At 38.5% G+C, this 18,059-nt stretch overlaps 1 long non-coding RNA gene across 4 annotated transcripts in view; it reads right to left on the bottom strand.

Annotated features, from left to right (window-relative positions):
• Positions 1-18,059, bottom strand: part of LOC121031836 (uncharacterized) — a 190,666-nt gene that overhangs the window by 117,310 nt on the left and 55,297 nt on the right. For all 4 annotated transcript variants that reach the window (XR_005790924.1, XR_005790922.1, XR_005790925.1 and 1 more), the window contains exon 5: positions 9,212-9,356. This is a non-coding gene — a long non-coding RNA (uncharacterized LOC121031836). The remainder of the gene's footprint in view (positions 1-9,211; positions 9,357-18,059) is intronic.

The raw sequence follows: 18,059 nt of genomic DNA, 5'->3' as shown, positions 1-18,059 counted from the left end.
ATGTCTTAGCTTTTGAGGTGTTTTGACTTATCAGTCAAATCCTGCCAATACCTTAGAGACAGTACTAGAAAAGAAGGCTGAGTTTTAGAAGAGGGGCCTTAAAGCAAAGATTAGCACTTTCCTAGCTAACGGCTCCAAGTGCAGTTGTGGGATTATGGAGCTGCTCAGCAAGGGCATTTAAAAGCTCAAGAGTGATGTGGCCCCCTTTCATCTCTGGAGGTTCTTAGTTTATTAAAAACGTTCTTTAAATGCTAAAGAGTTCTAACACTTGAAGTGTAACATGTCTACACTTAATACTTTTAATGCAGAAATATAGTACAACAGAATTATGCCGTTTTAGAAGATAATTACAACATTGGCAAAAGTTACCTATTCATAACACATGATGGGTCTGGGCCATCATTTAATCAGACCCAAGCATGAAATTGTATGATGGAAGTCATCGCCTTGCAATGGGTTCAGTACATCCCATTTGGAGATCCACATTTGAGGCCCTTCACAAATGTGGGCCTTAAATAAATGGCATCTCAGGTGCCCATTAGGGTAGGGCTGGGCCCAATTCATTTGACCCAAGAGAGTAGTTTACAAATAGACCTCAGACTCAGTTGGCAAATGATAATGTTTCTGAGACATTCCTGCCCCTTTCTGTCAACTCTTTTCCTAACAAAGATTTTTTTTGGCAGGGCTGGGGGCGGGGGGGGATATTTTGAATGCTTATGACTTGGGAAGTTCTACAAGTTGGCTCCTTGTGGGAATGGCCCAGAGTGATTTATTCTTCACAGGAATTTCTTTTAACCCCACAACACATTCCTCCTGCAACAGTGCCAACTGGACTAGATTCTGCCGTCACATAGATTGGGGTTCCACTTCTGCTCTGCCATGACCAGTTAAGTGACCTTGAGGAATTACCAACCACTCTGAGCCTGCATCTCAACTGGAAAATGAGGACAATAATAGTCTTTATTTCATAGGGTGGTCTGAAGATGAAATAAGCTGCTGCAAGCAAAGCATTAGTGTGCTGCCTGACATCTAGCTGGTACTCAAGCAAAGTTAATCATGGTTACCATTATTCTTTCCCGGAGTTATACCCAAATTCTCCAAGCAACATAGATATTGTAGAATATACAAAATACAAACTTTTCTCACTACTTTTTTGACGTTTTTAGTGTTTCAGATGTTTTACTTATTTTTAAAGGGGTTGAAGGCATGAAGAACTCTGAAGTGAAATAGCCCTCATGTAGTACCAAACGTGACCTCCAGATGTCAGTATGAACTCAACTGATTGAGGCAATTACTAACAAATAGGAGGGTTGAGGTTCCTCTACTGCCTTCAATAGAATTACAAATGTACAATAACCATTCTTTGATTTTAGGAAGGTAATAAATAGGTCAGCTTCTCTGACTTCATAAGATATTGTACCATAAAAATAGTACTGAAAAGTTGGACACCTTTAACCACGAATAAAAATATGGATGGAGGGTTATATTTAACACTTGCTCTTAGAAAAAAAAATTATATGATTGTGATAGATAGCCTATGGGTCTTCAAAAATTATTCAAGAATATCAGAGACCGTATCTAATATTTTTTACATTCTATGGCTGTGCAGTACACAGAGCTATTTCTACTAGAGAGGTAAATCAGATAATTGTTTCATGTCTATGAAAACCATGTCAATCCCTCTATAAAGTGGCTCACATTTATTGCAGGTGTTGCTACAGAAATCTCAAGAAGTTTGCTCTCAGAGGGCACTGTTATCCATTTTACTCATTTAATAAATATTTACCAAGCACCTACTATGTTTCAAGAAAGTTTTAAGTGTTGAGAATACAGCTGTGAAGAAAGCAAACACAATCCCTGCCCTAAAGGGGTTTGAAGCTTAGAAATGAAAGACAATAAGCACAATAAATAAACAACAATAGTGTATTAGAAACTAAAAATTTCTACAAATCAAAGAAGAGACGGAAACATTTAAAGTGTAGCAGTTAATGTGGGCCACACTGAAAGGTGGCATGTAAGCAAAAATTTGAAGGGACTGAGGGAGCAAGCCAACAAGCCCCGGGGGAAGGGCACTCCAGCCAGAGGCATCTACAAAGGTGAAGGCTCAAGGGACAGCAAGAAGGCTAGTGGGGCTGGACCAGAGTGGGATACCAGAGTGGGATGAGACTCATGATTTTCGGTAGTTGTGACACGATTTGACTTAGAACATCTTTGGTTCTTCTGCTAATAGACTGTAAGCCTGGAAAGGGAAGAAATCAATTAGGAAGCCTCTGTATTACTCTAAGTTAGAGACTCTGGTGGTTTGGAGGAAGAGGTTTGAATGGAGCATCTAAATATTAGTGTTCCAGTGAGGATATATGCATGCTTCTGGTAACTGGAAAGGCCTTCTAGGTTAAGGATGAAGCTGTTTTAAATTAAAGTCCACTCTAAAAACCAGCCAATTAACCAACCAACCAACCAACCAACCAATGAGACTTCATAGTCCTTTTATGCTTATGGATTGCTTTTGGGGAGCAGATTATATTGAAGTGACAAGACAATAAAATTTTTATTTCATAACAGTACAAAAAGAAAAAACAGAAAAAATGTAAGCATTAAATATACATAGAGCAGAGTGATTTTTATGGGAGACAAAAAGTGCAAGGTTTCTTCTGACCCTGGCAAAAATATTGGGATGAGATTTCATTCATAAAGAATTTTCTATTTTCTCTGGAATCCTAGTTTTTCTTAAATATCGCACTTACAACAAAAATGCCAATTCAGTGGTTTTTTTCCTTAATTAATAGACTTTTTAAAAAAAGCAGTTTAGGTTTATAGAAAAAATGGAACATAAAATAGAGAATTCCCATATACCTCTTCTTCCTCTCTTCTCCAAAGCAGCTTCCTCTGTTACTAACATCTTGCATTAGCATCATGATACATTTGTTATCATTGATGAACCAATATTGGTACATTATTAACTACAGTCCTTAGTTTACATTCAAGTTCACTGTGTTGTGCAGTTCCATGGATTTTGACAATGCATAATCTAACGTATCCACCATTACACTATCATACAGATTAGTTTCATTGTTCAAAAAATCCTCTGTGCTCTACCTACTCTTCCCTCCATGCTTTATCCTGAACCTCATCCAACCACTGATTTTTACTGTCTATAGTTTTGCCTTTTCCAGAATATTGTATAGAATCATACTATATATATGTGATCTTTTCAGACTGGCTTCTTTCACTTAACATTATGTACCTAAGGTTCCTCTACATTTTTTCATGACTTGATAGCTTATTTAATTTTATTGCTGAATAATATTCCACGTGTGGATACACTAGTTTCTTTATCCATTCACCTATTTGGCAATTATTAAAAGGCTACTATAAACATTTATGCACAGGTTCCTGTGTGGAGATTTTCAACTCATTTGGGTAAATATGAAGGAGCACAAATACTGGATTGTATGGTAAGACTAAGTTTGCCTTTTAAGAAACTACCAGGCTGTCTTTCAAAGTGACGGTACCATTTTGCATCCCCACCATCAAGAAATGAGTTCCTGTTGCTCCATATCCTCACCAGCATTTGATGTTGTCAGTGTTTTGGGTCATAGCCAACCTAATAGGTATGTAGTTTTATCTAATTATTGTTTTAACTTGCAATTCCCTAATGACATTTAATGTTGAACATCTTTTCCTAACTTTCTTTGCCATCTCAATATCTTCTCTGATGAGGTGTGTGTTCAGATATTTTGCCCATTTTTTTTAATGTTGAGTTTTAAGAGTTCTTTGTATATTTTGGATACAAGTCCTTTGTTGTATCTATGTTTTACAAATATTGTCTTCCAATCTGTGGATTGTCTTTTCATTTTGTTAACATTGCCTGCACCAAGGCAGAAGTTCTTAATTTTAATTAAGTCCAATTTAGCAAATATTTTCTTTCATGGATTGTGCATGCAAAAACTCATCATCAAACCCAAGGTTACCTAGATTTTCTCCTATAATTTAGAAATTTTCTTCCAGAAATTTGTTGAAACCTCTCATCTGCTGGTGGCCTTCCTTCTCTCTTCTTCGTCAATCTGGCTTACCTGAGTAGATTATTGAGAAAGATGGGAGATGGATATTTTCTACAGCTGCCATTATATTTAAAGCCAGTTTTGGTATTAAAATTCATTAAAGTTTATACATTTATTTTTATCCCAACATGGCACTATTATGGTTGATTCCTACTTGATTTAATACTTTAGTTGTTCTTGGTTAATGTAGTTTATTCATTGTTTCCTTATATTGTCTAGGGAACCAATATTTGACAACCTTCTTAGAATTTATTACTTCTTTATCCATTACTTCTTTCTCCTTATTACATTAAATACCTCCAGAATACTGTTTAAGTGGTAATTAAAGGCAACTTAATTTTTTTCCTTACTTAGGACTATCTCTGTTATATACTGGTTATTTCTGAAAGATGCCCTCCATCAAGCAATGGGATTTTCCATGTCTTTCTCAGAAAGACACTGAATTTTAGTAGATAGCATTTGGTAGAAGATTATCTTCAAGATGATGAATTTAGAAATTCTTGATGAATTTTTCTTGATATTCTTCTAATTTGCATTTTTAAGCAGTGTTTATTCTGATATTTATTCTCTTTAGTGTGTATTTAATACTGTTAGCTTTTTTACTTCTAATACCCTGAATAACTTTTATTTTTGCCTGATATTTTATATTTTCAAATTCAAGGATAAATTTAAACTATTAAACCACTTTTCTGTTTCTTCAATCAATTCTGTTTCACTGGTGGCCATTTGTATGTCAGCTTTGCGATTTCTTTTGAGTGCTTAAAATTTTTAATGAAAAATTTTTACCATTTACCATGCATAAAATATATATAATTAAGAAAAAAAAAAGATATACCAAAGGTTCTGATATAAGTGCCCAGTTCTTACTTTCCATAGAACTGGCTATAACTGAACCATTGTGCTTACAAGCAGTTTTTGAACTATAGATTTTGATCATAGGTTTCATAATTTTTCATTTTCTGCCTTATTTATACATGAGTCTAGTTTATGCACTATTGGTAGTGGTATCGACATTGCAAGTATTTATTCATTCAATGATTTAGCATTTTAGTTCCTGTAATGTCCAGATACTGTGCTTCTGCATTTCTGACCTTTCCCATCCCCAGACTGGACCAGAAGTAGATTAAGTGGGAAGAGACAAGTAGGTAAATTTCTGCCTTTGTATAGTGAGCCATCCTCAACCTTGTGAATGAAGGAAATATTTTAGGAAATGGCAGAGTGACAATTTCTTGATTGGTCATAAAAAACTTCTTATACTTTGCAAACACTTACTTATGTGCCAGGTCTTCCTCCCTTTCCTCCTTCCTTCCTTCCTTCCTTCCTTCCTTCCTTCCTTCCTTCCTCCTTCCCTCCCTCCCTCCCTCCCTTCCTTTTCCTGTTTATTTATTTTGAGAGAGAGAGAGAGAGAATGAACACATGGGAGAGGGGCAGAGAGAGAGGGGGAAGAATCCCAAGCAGGTTCTGCACTGTCAGTGTGAAGCCGCACAAGGGGATCAAAATTATAAACCATGAGATCATGACCTGATCTGAAATCAAGAGTCGGAGGCTTAACTGACTGAGCCACCCAGGTCCCCCTGTGCCAGCTCCTTCAATCTCACTGGCTTGCACAAAATTTAAGGGGCTCCAAAAATCTCATTAATCAAGATCCATCATATGTGAATATAATATTTTTTAAATAAAAAATTATACAAAAAATCTATGATAAACACAATACTAAAATTTTAAATAAAGAGAATCAGTATTACCAATTTTTCCTATTGCTTCAGACTTCAATATGGCTTAGAATGGCTCTGTCACTAGTCCTGTCTTTATTTAAAATCTTGATACTTTTAAGAGCCTGGGTGGCTCAGTCAGTTAAGCATCTAACTCTTGGTTTCAGCTCTGGTCATGATCTCACAGTTCGTGAGATCAAGCCCTACGTCGGGCTCCACTAACAGCATAGCGCTTGCTTGGGATTCTCTCTCTCTGTCTCTCTCTATCCCTCTCCACGTATGCTCTCTCTCTCTCTCAAAATAAATAAACTTATAAATTTTGATACTTCTAATAATTTTGACTCAATTGGTGCATGTCCCCTTAAATTTTGCACCCAACGCAATGAATAAGTGCCTCACTCATATCATCCTAGTCCCAGCCCTCCAGTATGTACAACACACTGATTTGCAGAATCGTGTACTCTAACTTGACCCAGATTCATAGATCAGATTTTCCCAGGCATTCAACTTACCAAGTTCACCTTTCTTTAAGGCAATACTCTATTCAGGTAAACCAGACTGATGAAGAAAAGGGGAGGGAGGCCATCAGTAGACAAGAGAGTTCAACAAATTTTAATGTTCTTTTTTTTTTTCAATGTTATTTTTGAAAGACAGCACATGAGTGGGGAGGAGGCAGAGAGAGAGGGAGAGAGAGGATCCCAAGCAGCCCAATGTGGGGCTATATCTCATGAACCACGAGATCATGACCTGAGCTGAAATCAAGAGTCAGACGCTTAACTGACTGAGCCACCCAGGCACCCGATCTTCTGTCAATGTTCTGATTAAACTGCTGGAGTCCCTGTCTTGATAGTGGTTAAAATGGCTTTTGTTCCTCCCGGGGTTCCTCCTTCTGTAGGTAATCCCCAGAAGTCTTTGTGAAGCATTTCCTGTCCAAAGGACTAACATTGGTTCCTCCTGCTTTGCCCCAAGATCTAGAACTCAGATACATCTCCTTAAGGCTATAGAACATCACACCCACTGTGGGAAATCAAATAGCTATATCCTGGGTTGGGAGATTACAGGGAATGCACTGCAAAGCAGAACACTGCTTTCTGGACTTGCTGAAAACAGCGGGCCATACTTCACTTATCTAGTTCACATATATCTAGAGGTTGGGTCCTGCCTATGCTAACAAATTCCTTAGACCATGTTGTCACATAGAATATTTTATCCTGTCTTAATTTGTTTTTCTGTACATTTTCAATACGTTCTTACTGGCATGTAGCCCACCAATTTATTGCACATTGTTTCCCTGAATGTATGTTTAATAAGTACGGGAGCTTGAGATCAGCTTGGGGAGACTTCCCATAGCCTCTTGCTCACCTCTCTTGACTTGCATGGAGTCTTGACTAGTCCTTTGCCGTCCTCAGCTCTGCTGGACAAAGCCAAAAGCTGAACCCACAACCCACTACTTGAAGCTGGTTCTCTGAAATTATATCAAAGCTACACTCAGAGAGGCTGAGCAGACAGCCTCTCTGGCCACAGCCGAAGCACTCGTCCCCCGTTGTGTACAAAGTGACACCTCCATTGAGCTCCTGCTCTGTTCACTGCCATAGTCCCCTGTGTGAATTCCTGAATTGCAGGGGCCCTTCAAAGCTTAATGGTGAATGAACCACATGCCCTCTCCTCCATACACTCAGGACTATGAGGTAGTCCAGGGTGAATCTGGCCTGGGCTCTACTCTCCCTCTACTCTCTTCATGTTCACTTATCCAGATTATCTTCTCAGGAAGATGGCATCAGGACAAGATCCTCTGTCTATTGCATGTAGTAGAAAAAGACAAAAGAGGGAATAGTCTGGGTGGTATTTGGCCACACCCACCATGAAGAATTTTGCAAATATGTAATAAAGAGCTCTGAACTTGAAGTAAAATTAGAATAGCCTCATTTACTTTCCATGATAAAGAGGAAATTGTTCAACGAGAAAAAAAAATCTGACTAAAAAAACAAAAAACAAAAAACCCCAAACATTGGTTAGGACGAAATAGCCATATACATTTTTGTTTTACAAAATCAGAGAGATCCATTTTAGGTCAACCACACTGACTAACCCTGGACAGAGAGTCTTGATATTACCAATCACGGAAGGGATTAAAGCAAAGTAGAAAGTCCTTGAGGTCAAACAGAAGCATGTTTTGGGTTAGCCATAGGCTCAAAAACTTCGGGTATGAAGACTGAACACACAGCTTAACAGGGACTAAGAAATAGAAAGGATCACACAACAATTACTTAAAAGATGCTAGTTGATTCTTTTCTCTCCTTTTCCAGTGTGGTTCCCTTGATTCTGTTGATTCTAATAATGTCCAGTACTGTTCATAGGTGATAGTATAATTTTACTTTCTTCAAGACCATTTCCTCTTAAGGAACAAGGCAACTTCTAGCTACCTAGGATCACCAGGACAAGTTTTTGTCTTCCATGGAAGATACTAACTACAGACTTAAATTATTAACAACACTCAGATCACGTACTCAGTCTTTGAGTAAAGTCTGGGCTGTATGGGGTTATATTCAGCAATGTAAAGGATCAAATTATTACATATACATGGCAGTGGGGAAGTAATATTTGTTATGTACAATCCCTAAACTAGCTTCTAGGTGAAGTACGTGTACCCACTGTCTAAAAGATTCCTAGAGAATCTTTATCAGTAGGAGTATAAATAGACTTTTCCATTAAGGAGGCAAAGAGCTTAGTGAGGATTCATAGGTAATTGAGTGAAGAAGACCTCAAAGAAATTCTTTTTATCCTCTCTGAAGTCTAGGGCAATACACTTGCATGATACATTTGTACATTTTAGGGAGGTTGGCTTGGCACCTTAAACCTTTTGTGAGAAGTACGACGAAGCAGAAAGAGATCACCCAAACACTCAGCCTAAAGCTTAGTAATGTATTAATGACACAGATCTTTCTTTAAGGGTTCAGCCATTAAAAGTTTGGGGAGCTCTGATAACCCTTGTTTGTTCTCAGCTGAGTTGTCTTCATTTCTTTCCACACTTCTTATTGGTTAGGCATGAGGCTGACTTTACTAGAAACAAACACTAGTGTTTAGGTGCCAGGCATTCTGGCTTTAGATGCAGCCCTTTAGGGAGTTGCCTGGGAAACATGGCTGCCCAGCACCTGGAGATGCTGGGACCTGTGGGAAGTTGTAGCCCCTTCTGGGGATGGTGTCAGGGCCAGGGGAGGGAAGCTTGGCACAAGGGTAGATACCCCTAGTTCTTGCCACCTTAATCTCCATGCTACCTGGAATGAATTCCCAGGGTCATTACTGGACAGATTTGCTTGTTGCAACATAGTTGCCTTCTTGTCATGATGAGGCAGCCAGGGGAATAACAGGGCTTCATTAAACATTCTTGAAACCAGAAGATAGAAGTTACTTGTTGCATCTGATCCCTCTATATCATACCTGTAAATACATCCTGAAGTGGAAAGAAAAAAGAAGGCTGCAGTGTTCTTCCTTCTCGCCTCTCTCACCTTGATCCTGGGGTCTGCTGGGGCGAACAGGCCATTCAGGTCAGATTTGACCCATGTGTCTCAGTCTGTTCAAGCAGCTGTAACAAAATACCATAGATTAGGTGGCTTATAAGCAACAGAAATTTATTTCTTATAGTTCTGGAGCCTGGAAGATCTGAGATCAGAGTGCCAGCTTGGCGGAGTGAGGGCTCTCTTCCTGATTTGTAGTCTTCTCACATGGTGGAAGGGGGCTGGGGATCTCTGTGGGATCTCTCCAACAAGACAGTTAATCCCAAACTAACCAGCTCCCAGTCAGCCACGCAATCACAAGGACATACACCCAATATGCTGACAACCATTCTGTGCTCATACAACCATTCTGTTTTTCGCTTTCAGCACAGTACTCAATACATTACATGAGATACTCATCCTTCCATTATAAATAGGCTTTGTGTTAGATGACTTTGGCCAAGGTAGGCTAATGCAAGTGTTCGGAGCATATTTAAGGTAGGCTAGGCTAAGCTATGCTGTTTGTTAGGTATACTTAACGTATTTTCATCTTATGGTATTTTCAGCATATGATGGGTTTATCCAGACACAACCTCACTGTAAGTCAAGGAAGGTCTATACTGTTAAAAGATAAACTGAGACATATTAAATATTTTAGGAGTTTATGTGAGCAAAAATAAATGTGAGCAAAAATAAATGTGAGTTTATGTGAGCAAAAATAAATGTGAGCAAAAATAAATGTCAGTGCCAAAACAGAAGTGCTTAGGAGCACTCTGCCAATAGGAGCTGGGTACAAGAGCTATAGGATAAAGAGCTCACCAAACTCCACACCCAAAAAACAAATAACCCAGTGAAGAAATGGGCAGAAAGCATGAATAGATGCTTCTCTAAAGAAGACATCCGGATGGCCAACAGGCACATGAAAAGATGCTCAACGTCGCTCCTCATCAGGGAAATACAAATCAAAACCACACTCAGATATCACTTCACGCCAGTCAGAGTGGCCAAAATGAACAAATCAGGAGACTAGAGATGCTGGAGAGGATGTGGAGAAATGGGAACCCTCTTGCACTGTTGGTGGGAATGCAAATTGGTGCAGCCGCTCTGGAAAACAGTGTGGGGGTTCCTCAAAAAATTAAAAATAGACCTACCCTATGACCCAGCAATAGCACTGCTAGGAATTTACCCAAGGGATACAGGAGTACTGATGCATAGGGGTACTTGTACCCCAATTTTTATAGCAGCACTCTCAACGATAGCCAAATTATGGAAAGAGCCTAAATGTCCATCAACAGTGAATGAATAAAGAAATTGTGGTTTATATACACAATGGAGTACTACATGGCAATGAGAAAGAATGAAATATGGCCCTTTGTAGCAATGTGGATGGAACTGGAGAGTGTTATGCTAAGTGAAGTAAGTCAGGCAGAGAAAGACAGATACCATATGTTTTCACTCTTATGTGGATCCTGAGAAACTTTAACAGAAACCCATGGAGGAGGGGAAGGAAAAAAAAAAAAGAGGTTAGAGTGGGCGAGAGCCAAAGCATAAGAGACTCTTAAAAACTGAGAACAAACTGAGGGTTGATGGGGGGTGGGAGGGAGGGGAGGGTGGGTGATGGGTATTGAGGAGGGCACCTTTTGGGATGAGCACTGAGTGTTGTATGGAAACCAATTTGACAATAAATTTCATATATTTTTTTTTAATTTTTTTTTCAACGTTTATTTATTTTTGGGACAGAGAGAGACAGAGCATGAACGGGGGAGGGGCAGAGAGAGAGGGAGACACAGAATCGGAAACAGACTCCAGGCTCTGAGCCATCAGCCCAGAGCCTGACGCGGGACTCGAACTCACGGACCGCGAGATCGTGACCTGGCTGAAGTCGGACGCTCAACCGACTGCGCCACCCAGGCGCCCCAAATTTCATATATTGAAAAAATAAATAAATTTTCAGTGATATCTCAAAATAAATAAATAAATAAAATGCATAGGAGTAAAAAAAAAAAAAAAAAAAAAGAGCTATAGGAAAGACCCAGAAGCAAAGCAAGGAAATTAATTGATTGGCTATAGCTCAGGCAAGTTGCCTTACTTGGGAAAATCTAATTGGCTGTTTGTAATTGGTTGTCCTCAGGTTTTTTGATTTCTTAACCTTGAGGCACTGGCAGGCTTAGATTGGGTTTGCTTCCTTAGGCTGCCAAGGCATTAGAAATCACCCCAGTCTAATGGCCTCCCTGTTTACTTTAACAATATATATGTGTATATACGTATATATACATACATACGCATATGCATATATATAAACAAAAGATTGGTTTTGCTTCTCTGGAAAACCCAGACTAATACAGGGTCAAATGCTGTCAAGAGCCTATGATTCTTGAATGACCAGTTTTACATTCTGTACACGTTGGTCACCTACACTCCACATCCAGTCCCAAGTACAGGCCAATGATTCTTGCAATTCTTTGGTTTTACAATATCTATTCTTCCTTCACAGACCACCATGTCCCCTGGAAGTTTATGCAGGGATTTAACTCTAGTTGTTGGCCTGGCAGACAGGAAAGGGAGTGGAAGTTACTTCTGAGGGGAACATTTAGTAGCTTGTCTGAGAGAGACCCCCTGAAGCATTTTCTAGCAGAACAGCTTCTCTTAACAGGGAAAAATGTGAATCAGTTCTGCAGCCGCAGGGGGTCCAGGCCAGAAGGATGTAGAGTCAAGATCTTCAGGAGTAGCCATCCCAATTTCCCTGTCCCAAGTTTCAGGATGCACACTAGGGCCCTAGCTTTTGCATAATATACCTGCTTTGCCTGAGCATTCAAAGGTTTCTAGAGAGCAAACAAAGAACTAGGTTTTCAGGCTGTTGTTCAGCTATGACCTTCCACTGTAGGAGATAAAGGGCTTTTTGTAAGCTACAGAAAGGCTCTTAACTGTAGACACAAACACACCTTTGTCTATGTCCATACCCACACCTATGTCTACATAGAGAGAAATCACACTTCGGTCTTTTAAAAGGAACACGGTGTGGGGCACCTGGGTGTCTCAGTCAGTTAAGCGTCTGACTTCAGCTCAGGTCATGATCTCCCAGTTCCTGCGTTCGAGCCCCATGTCGGGCCCTGTGCTGACAGCTCAGAGCCTGGAGTCTTCTTCAGATTCTGTGTCTCTGCCTCTCTGCCCCTCTCCTGCTTGTATGCTCTCTCTCGCTCTCTCTCTCTCTCCCCCTCTCTCAAAGAATAAACATTAAAAAAAAAAATTTTTTTTTAAAGGAACACAGTGAGCAATATTTTATAGTGTTAAAGACTAAATTTCCTCACTTTCCCAAAAAGGGTAATGCTACAATTTATGGATCATACCTTCTGAAATAAATCTCTCATGCCCTAACTTTAGGGTTAACATACTTTTTGTTTAATGCACAAAATTTTAAGAGGCAATGGATTGATAATTAGAAATAATATGTGAAGAAACAGATCTCAATGAAAAGAGCCTTATACAGTTTTGTACATGTGTATTTCTACCTTTACTGAAATACATGAGGGGACAAAAACAATGCAAACCCGGCTTTCAGAATGAGCTTCTATTGTATACAAATGCCAGTGTGAGTCCAAGTGTGGGGTAAGGCAGATATGGGGAAAGTTGACAAGGAGAGCTGAGATTTGCATTATATTTTTAAGGTATTTTTCTTAATGACAACACAAAATTAAAATAAATAAATGTTTTTTGTGCAAATATAATGTGCACAAGAGGTTTAGGGAGAAACACTTGGTTGTTTTACTATTCCTTCTTCCTGTTCTGACACTTTTGGATGTGTTCCATATAAACCCTTTGCAGTTTGGGTGGAGGAAACCTCCTCAATATTGATATCTAGCACCTGACCTCTTTTTCCTTCTCCAACTTCTATCTCAGATGTGTCTTTATGTAGCTTTGATTCCATTTCTTGAAAAACATTGGTTATTAAGTTAAACAGAAGAGCAATCAAGGCAAGACCTTGGAGATTCCAAATTAATAATAAGATTGAATAAATGATGTTTCTATTCTCTTTCACAGGATTTGAAACTAAAGACAGGATGGAAATAACATGCAAATACTCAGATGGTGACTTTTCTCCATATTTTCTTTCTATTCATTAGTACCTAGAAAAATGCCTCCTTTTAGAATCTGATTCTGAGGACAAATTAGTTAAAATAAGGCATATCTAGGGGCATATGGGGCATAGGGGTATATCTGGGTGCCTCAGTCAGTTAAGCATCTGACTTCAGCTCAGGTCATGATCTCATGGTTCATAGGTTGGAGCCCCGCATCTGGCTCTGTGTTGACAGCTCAGAGCCTGGAGCCTGCTTTGGATTCTGTGTCTCCCTCTCTCTTTGCCCCTCCTCTGTTTGTGTGCATGCACCCACTCTCAAAAATAAATAAACATCAGGGGCGCATGGGTGGCTCAGTCGGTTAAGCCGCCGACTTTGGCTCAGGTCATGATCTCGCCGTCCGTGAGTTCGAGCCCCGCGTCGGGCTCTGTGCTGGCAGCTCAGAGCCGGGAGCCTGTTTCAGATACTGTGTCTCCCTCTCTGACCCTCCCCCATTCATGCTTTGTCTCTCTCTGTCTCAAAAATAAATAAACGTTAAAAAAAATTAAAAAAAAACATTAAAAAATAAAATAAGGTATATCTAAAATTATCATTGCTTTCAAGGAAAGACTATAAATTACACATATTCAGACTCTTGCTTTTTAGAGCACACCTAGAGGGTAAAAATATTCTTTCCCTTTGAAAATTGTCCTATTGAGGGGCACCTGGGTGGCGCAGTCGGTTAAGCGTCCGACTTCAGCCAGGTCACGATCTCGCAGTCCGTGAGTTTGAGCCCCGCGTCAGGCTCTGGGCTGATGGCTCAGAGCCTGGAGCCTGTTTCCGATTCTGTGTCTCCCTCTCTCTCTGCCCCTCCCCCGTTCATGCTCTGTCTCTCTCTGTCCCAAAAATAAATAAAAAAAACATTAAAAAAAAATTTAAAAAAAAAAAAGAAAATTGTCCTATTGAATACCATAATAAGTATAACATTTTGCAGTGAGTAATTTATTTACCATTGTTACTGCTAGGAAACCTTTGAAATGAGGGAAGGAAAAGATAAGTATGTAACAAAATCATTTAAAATAGGATTTAGATTCTATTAACAAAATTATGGTTCATTTCACTGTGCCACTTATCTGTACTACTGAGTTTAACATTCTAGAAATTCATTGCCTTTGTCATTAGAAATCCTGAGGAACTCTCTGATGAAGGAAAAGAAAATCACTCATAATTCAATTATCCTAATACTTCAATACTGTAACTTTTACCTTCCCTTTGGGTCTTGTCATTTGTTTTTCATGACCGCAATCTACATGTTTGAAGAGACGCAGTGAAAAGAGTGTGAACTTTGAAGGCAAACAGAAGTAACCAAAAACCAATAACACAATAAACACATTGTGATTTATCACAAGAATGCAACTTAACTGTGCTTATGAGAGCATAAAATAACAGAAAATATTTTAAATTATCAGGCATTAAATTATTCAGTATTTACCTATAATTTCATAAATTAATCAGCTAAGATCGGTGAAGTATAATTATCAGAGAGTAAACTGAATAAGGACAACTGGAAGGCTACACTCACTTTTGATTTAAAAGGATATTTGGTTAACTGTCCCTGATGTAGCTTCTCCAAAATACGGCCTCCCAAAACATGTGTGCGTGTGTATGTGTGTGCATGCGCAGACACACCCACTAATAAAAGCAAAATATATCTAAGACTGAGAGTCCAATCTATTGACATAATCTGAGTGCATTGTTTACTAGCTAAAAAAAGCAAATGTAAGGAATTTCTGCATTAGTATGTGGAAAATCACAAGAGATGATCATCGCCACACTAACAGAGAAAGAAACCAGATAAGCTGCAAGATCAGATTTTATTTAAAAAAAAATCAGAGAGCTGAGGAGATGGAAAAAAAAAATCCTAAATGAACCAAACGTTAGAAAGTGACAGCCGTTCCTAGGAGAGAAGCTATGCATGGCGACTTGTTTTCCTGTGGAGTGATACCCGCTGTGGGTGTATTCCGAGTACAAGAGAGGTTGTCCGCTGAAGCCTGGAAGCGGGGCAGGAGAACAGAGGGAACCTGCCTGAAGCACACCAGGTTTCACTGAGTGAAGGCAGCAGCCGGGACAGCAGAGAAGCTGGAGAACAACAAGAACAACCCAGGAACGCAAATGGCTGTAACCAGGCTGTAAACTACAAAAAGATGCAATCCTGTGATTGTCTCACTGGCATTCAGTAACCAAACCTTGCCAAAGGGTATGTTTTCATTTTTGCCTCAAAATATTACAAGCCAGTGGTGGACTAAATCTAGCCAATGCTTCATGCAACAAAGCCCAGGTCCAGACTCTCTAAAAATGCAATAGTTTTACCCCTACACCGCCCCCCCCATACTAGTAGCCTGGAAAAAGAAAGGGTATGGGTATGCCTTTTTCGGAAGGTAAACATTATTCTCTGCAGTCTCTACTACCAGGGGCTGGCATACAATAAAAACTTAAGAAATAAAATGTGACACACGCTCCAGAGAAAATGCAGTCAACAGTCTTAGAGATGGACAAACTATTAGAACGATCAGATAGACATCTAGAATAATTCCCACAAATATGATAAAGGATATAGTAGAAACAATGGATAACATATAGGGGATAACAGTTGGGGAAATTTCAGCAGAGAGAAAGAAACGAACGAGAAGTAAATGGAAATGCTAGAAATAATTGAAATGTAAAAGTAATAGAAATGCTAGAATAGGAAATGAAGAAATCATGTGATGGGCTTATCGTGGATACAGCAAAGGAAATCATCAGTGAAACTGAAGACAGTTCAATAGATATTATTCAACATTAAGGACAAAGAGAAAAAAAAAAAGAACTTAACAAAAAAGAACAGAATCTCCAGGATCTCCGTTTGAAATCTTTGGGACCTGGGACTAGGCAAGATGTTCTTATGATATAAAAAGCATGGTCCATCAGGCAGAAATGGTAAGTGATATTTGATTAAGATTAAAAGCTTTTTTTCCTTTTGGTATTTATTTATTTATTTATTTATTTATTTATTTATTTATTTATTTCAATATATGAAGTTTATTGTCAAATTGGTTTCCATACAACACCCAGTGCTCATCCCAAAAGGTGCCCTCCTCAATACCCATCACCCACCCTCCCCTCCTTCCCACCCCCCATCAACCCTCAGTTTGTTCTCAGTTAAGATTAAAAGCTTTTGATCTGCAAAAGAGATTGATAAAAGAACTAAAAGACAAATTATAGACTGGAAGTAAATATTGGGTGCTGTATGGAAGCCAACCTGACAATAAATTATATTTAAAAATATTTTCAAATACTATATCTAGCCAAGGACTTGTATCCAGAATATACAAAGAATTCTTAAAACTGAGTAAGAAAACAAAAGGTTTGAACAAATTTCAAAAGAGAAGAATGCAGATTTCAAATAAGCACATGAAAAGACAGTCGATATCATTAGGTACTAAGGACTTGCAAACTGAAACTACAAAGAGATCCCCCGCTAATCCATTAAAATGGCTAAAGTTAAAAGAGAGAGAGAGAGAGAGAAAGAGAGAGAGAGAGAGAGAAAAGGCATAATCCAAAGGTTGAACAATAACAAATTCTCCTATATTGCTATTGGGAATTAAAGTTGTTCAGATACTTAGAAAATAATCTGGTAATTTTTTTATACAGATACATTTATCATATGACCCAGAAGTTTCACTCCTGGCTGTTTATTCAACATAAATGGAAACCTAAGTTTGTTACAAAAAACTATATGTAAATATCTATAGCAGTGCTATTCATAATTGCACCAAACTGGAAACAACACAACTGTCCCTCATCTAGGGACTGAATAAACAAACGGTATATCCCATACCAGGGAAACTAGTCAGCATTAAAGAAAAAAACAAGAATTATTGATATATGCAACAATAAGGATGAATCTCCTATACATTATGCTAAGAAACCAGTCTAACAACTCAACATTCTGTATCATTCCATTTAAATAACATTCTGAGAATAAATAAGTAGTTGCTAAGGGCTAATGAGAAGGAGGGGATTCGATTATAAAAGGTTAGCACAAGAGAAATTTGTATGTGTGCGTGCACATACGTGTTAGGGGTGGGGTATTTGAACCATCTGTATCCTCTTTGTAGTGCTTACATGCACTTCATGCATTTTTCAAAATTCATTGAATTACATATAAAAATGTAAATTCTACTATCTGTAAATTTAAAAGAAGAAATACCTAAAATCAATAAAATAGTTGGAAAAAATTCACACTGCAAGATGTGTGAATGACCAATAAGCACATAAAAATGTGCTCAGCCATATTTGTCACCAGGGAAATGCAAACTAACCCACAATGACATATAATTTCATACCCATTGCAATGGTCAAATTCAAAAAAAACAAACGATACCAAATACTGGTAAGTTTGTAGGACAGTTAGAACTCTCATATATTGCTGATGAAAGTGTAACATGATATAACCCCTTTGAAGAACAATTTTAGCTTTATTTTATAAAGTTAATATACATCAACTTATGATCCGATAAAATTCCACCCTTACCTAATTACTCAGAAAAAATTAAAACATAGATTCACAAAAACTTGTATGAAATGTTCATAGCAACCTTATTTATAATAGCCAAAAATTGGAGACAACCCAAATGTCCATCAACCAGAGACTAGATCTTTTAAATTGTGGTATATTCATGCAATGTAATACTGTACAGC

This window comes from Herpailurus yagouaroundi, unplaced genomic scaffold (assembly GCF_014898765.1).
Source record: "Herpailurus yagouaroundi ecotype Mexico unplaced genomic scaffold, PumYag 141, whole genome shotgun sequence".
Lineage (NCBI taxonomy): Eukaryota > Metazoa > Chordata > Mammalia > Carnivora > Felidae > Herpailurus > Herpailurus yagouaroundi.
The sequence above is the reverse complement of the archived record's forward strand: the minus strand, read 5'-3'. Positions and strand labels throughout refer to the sequence as shown.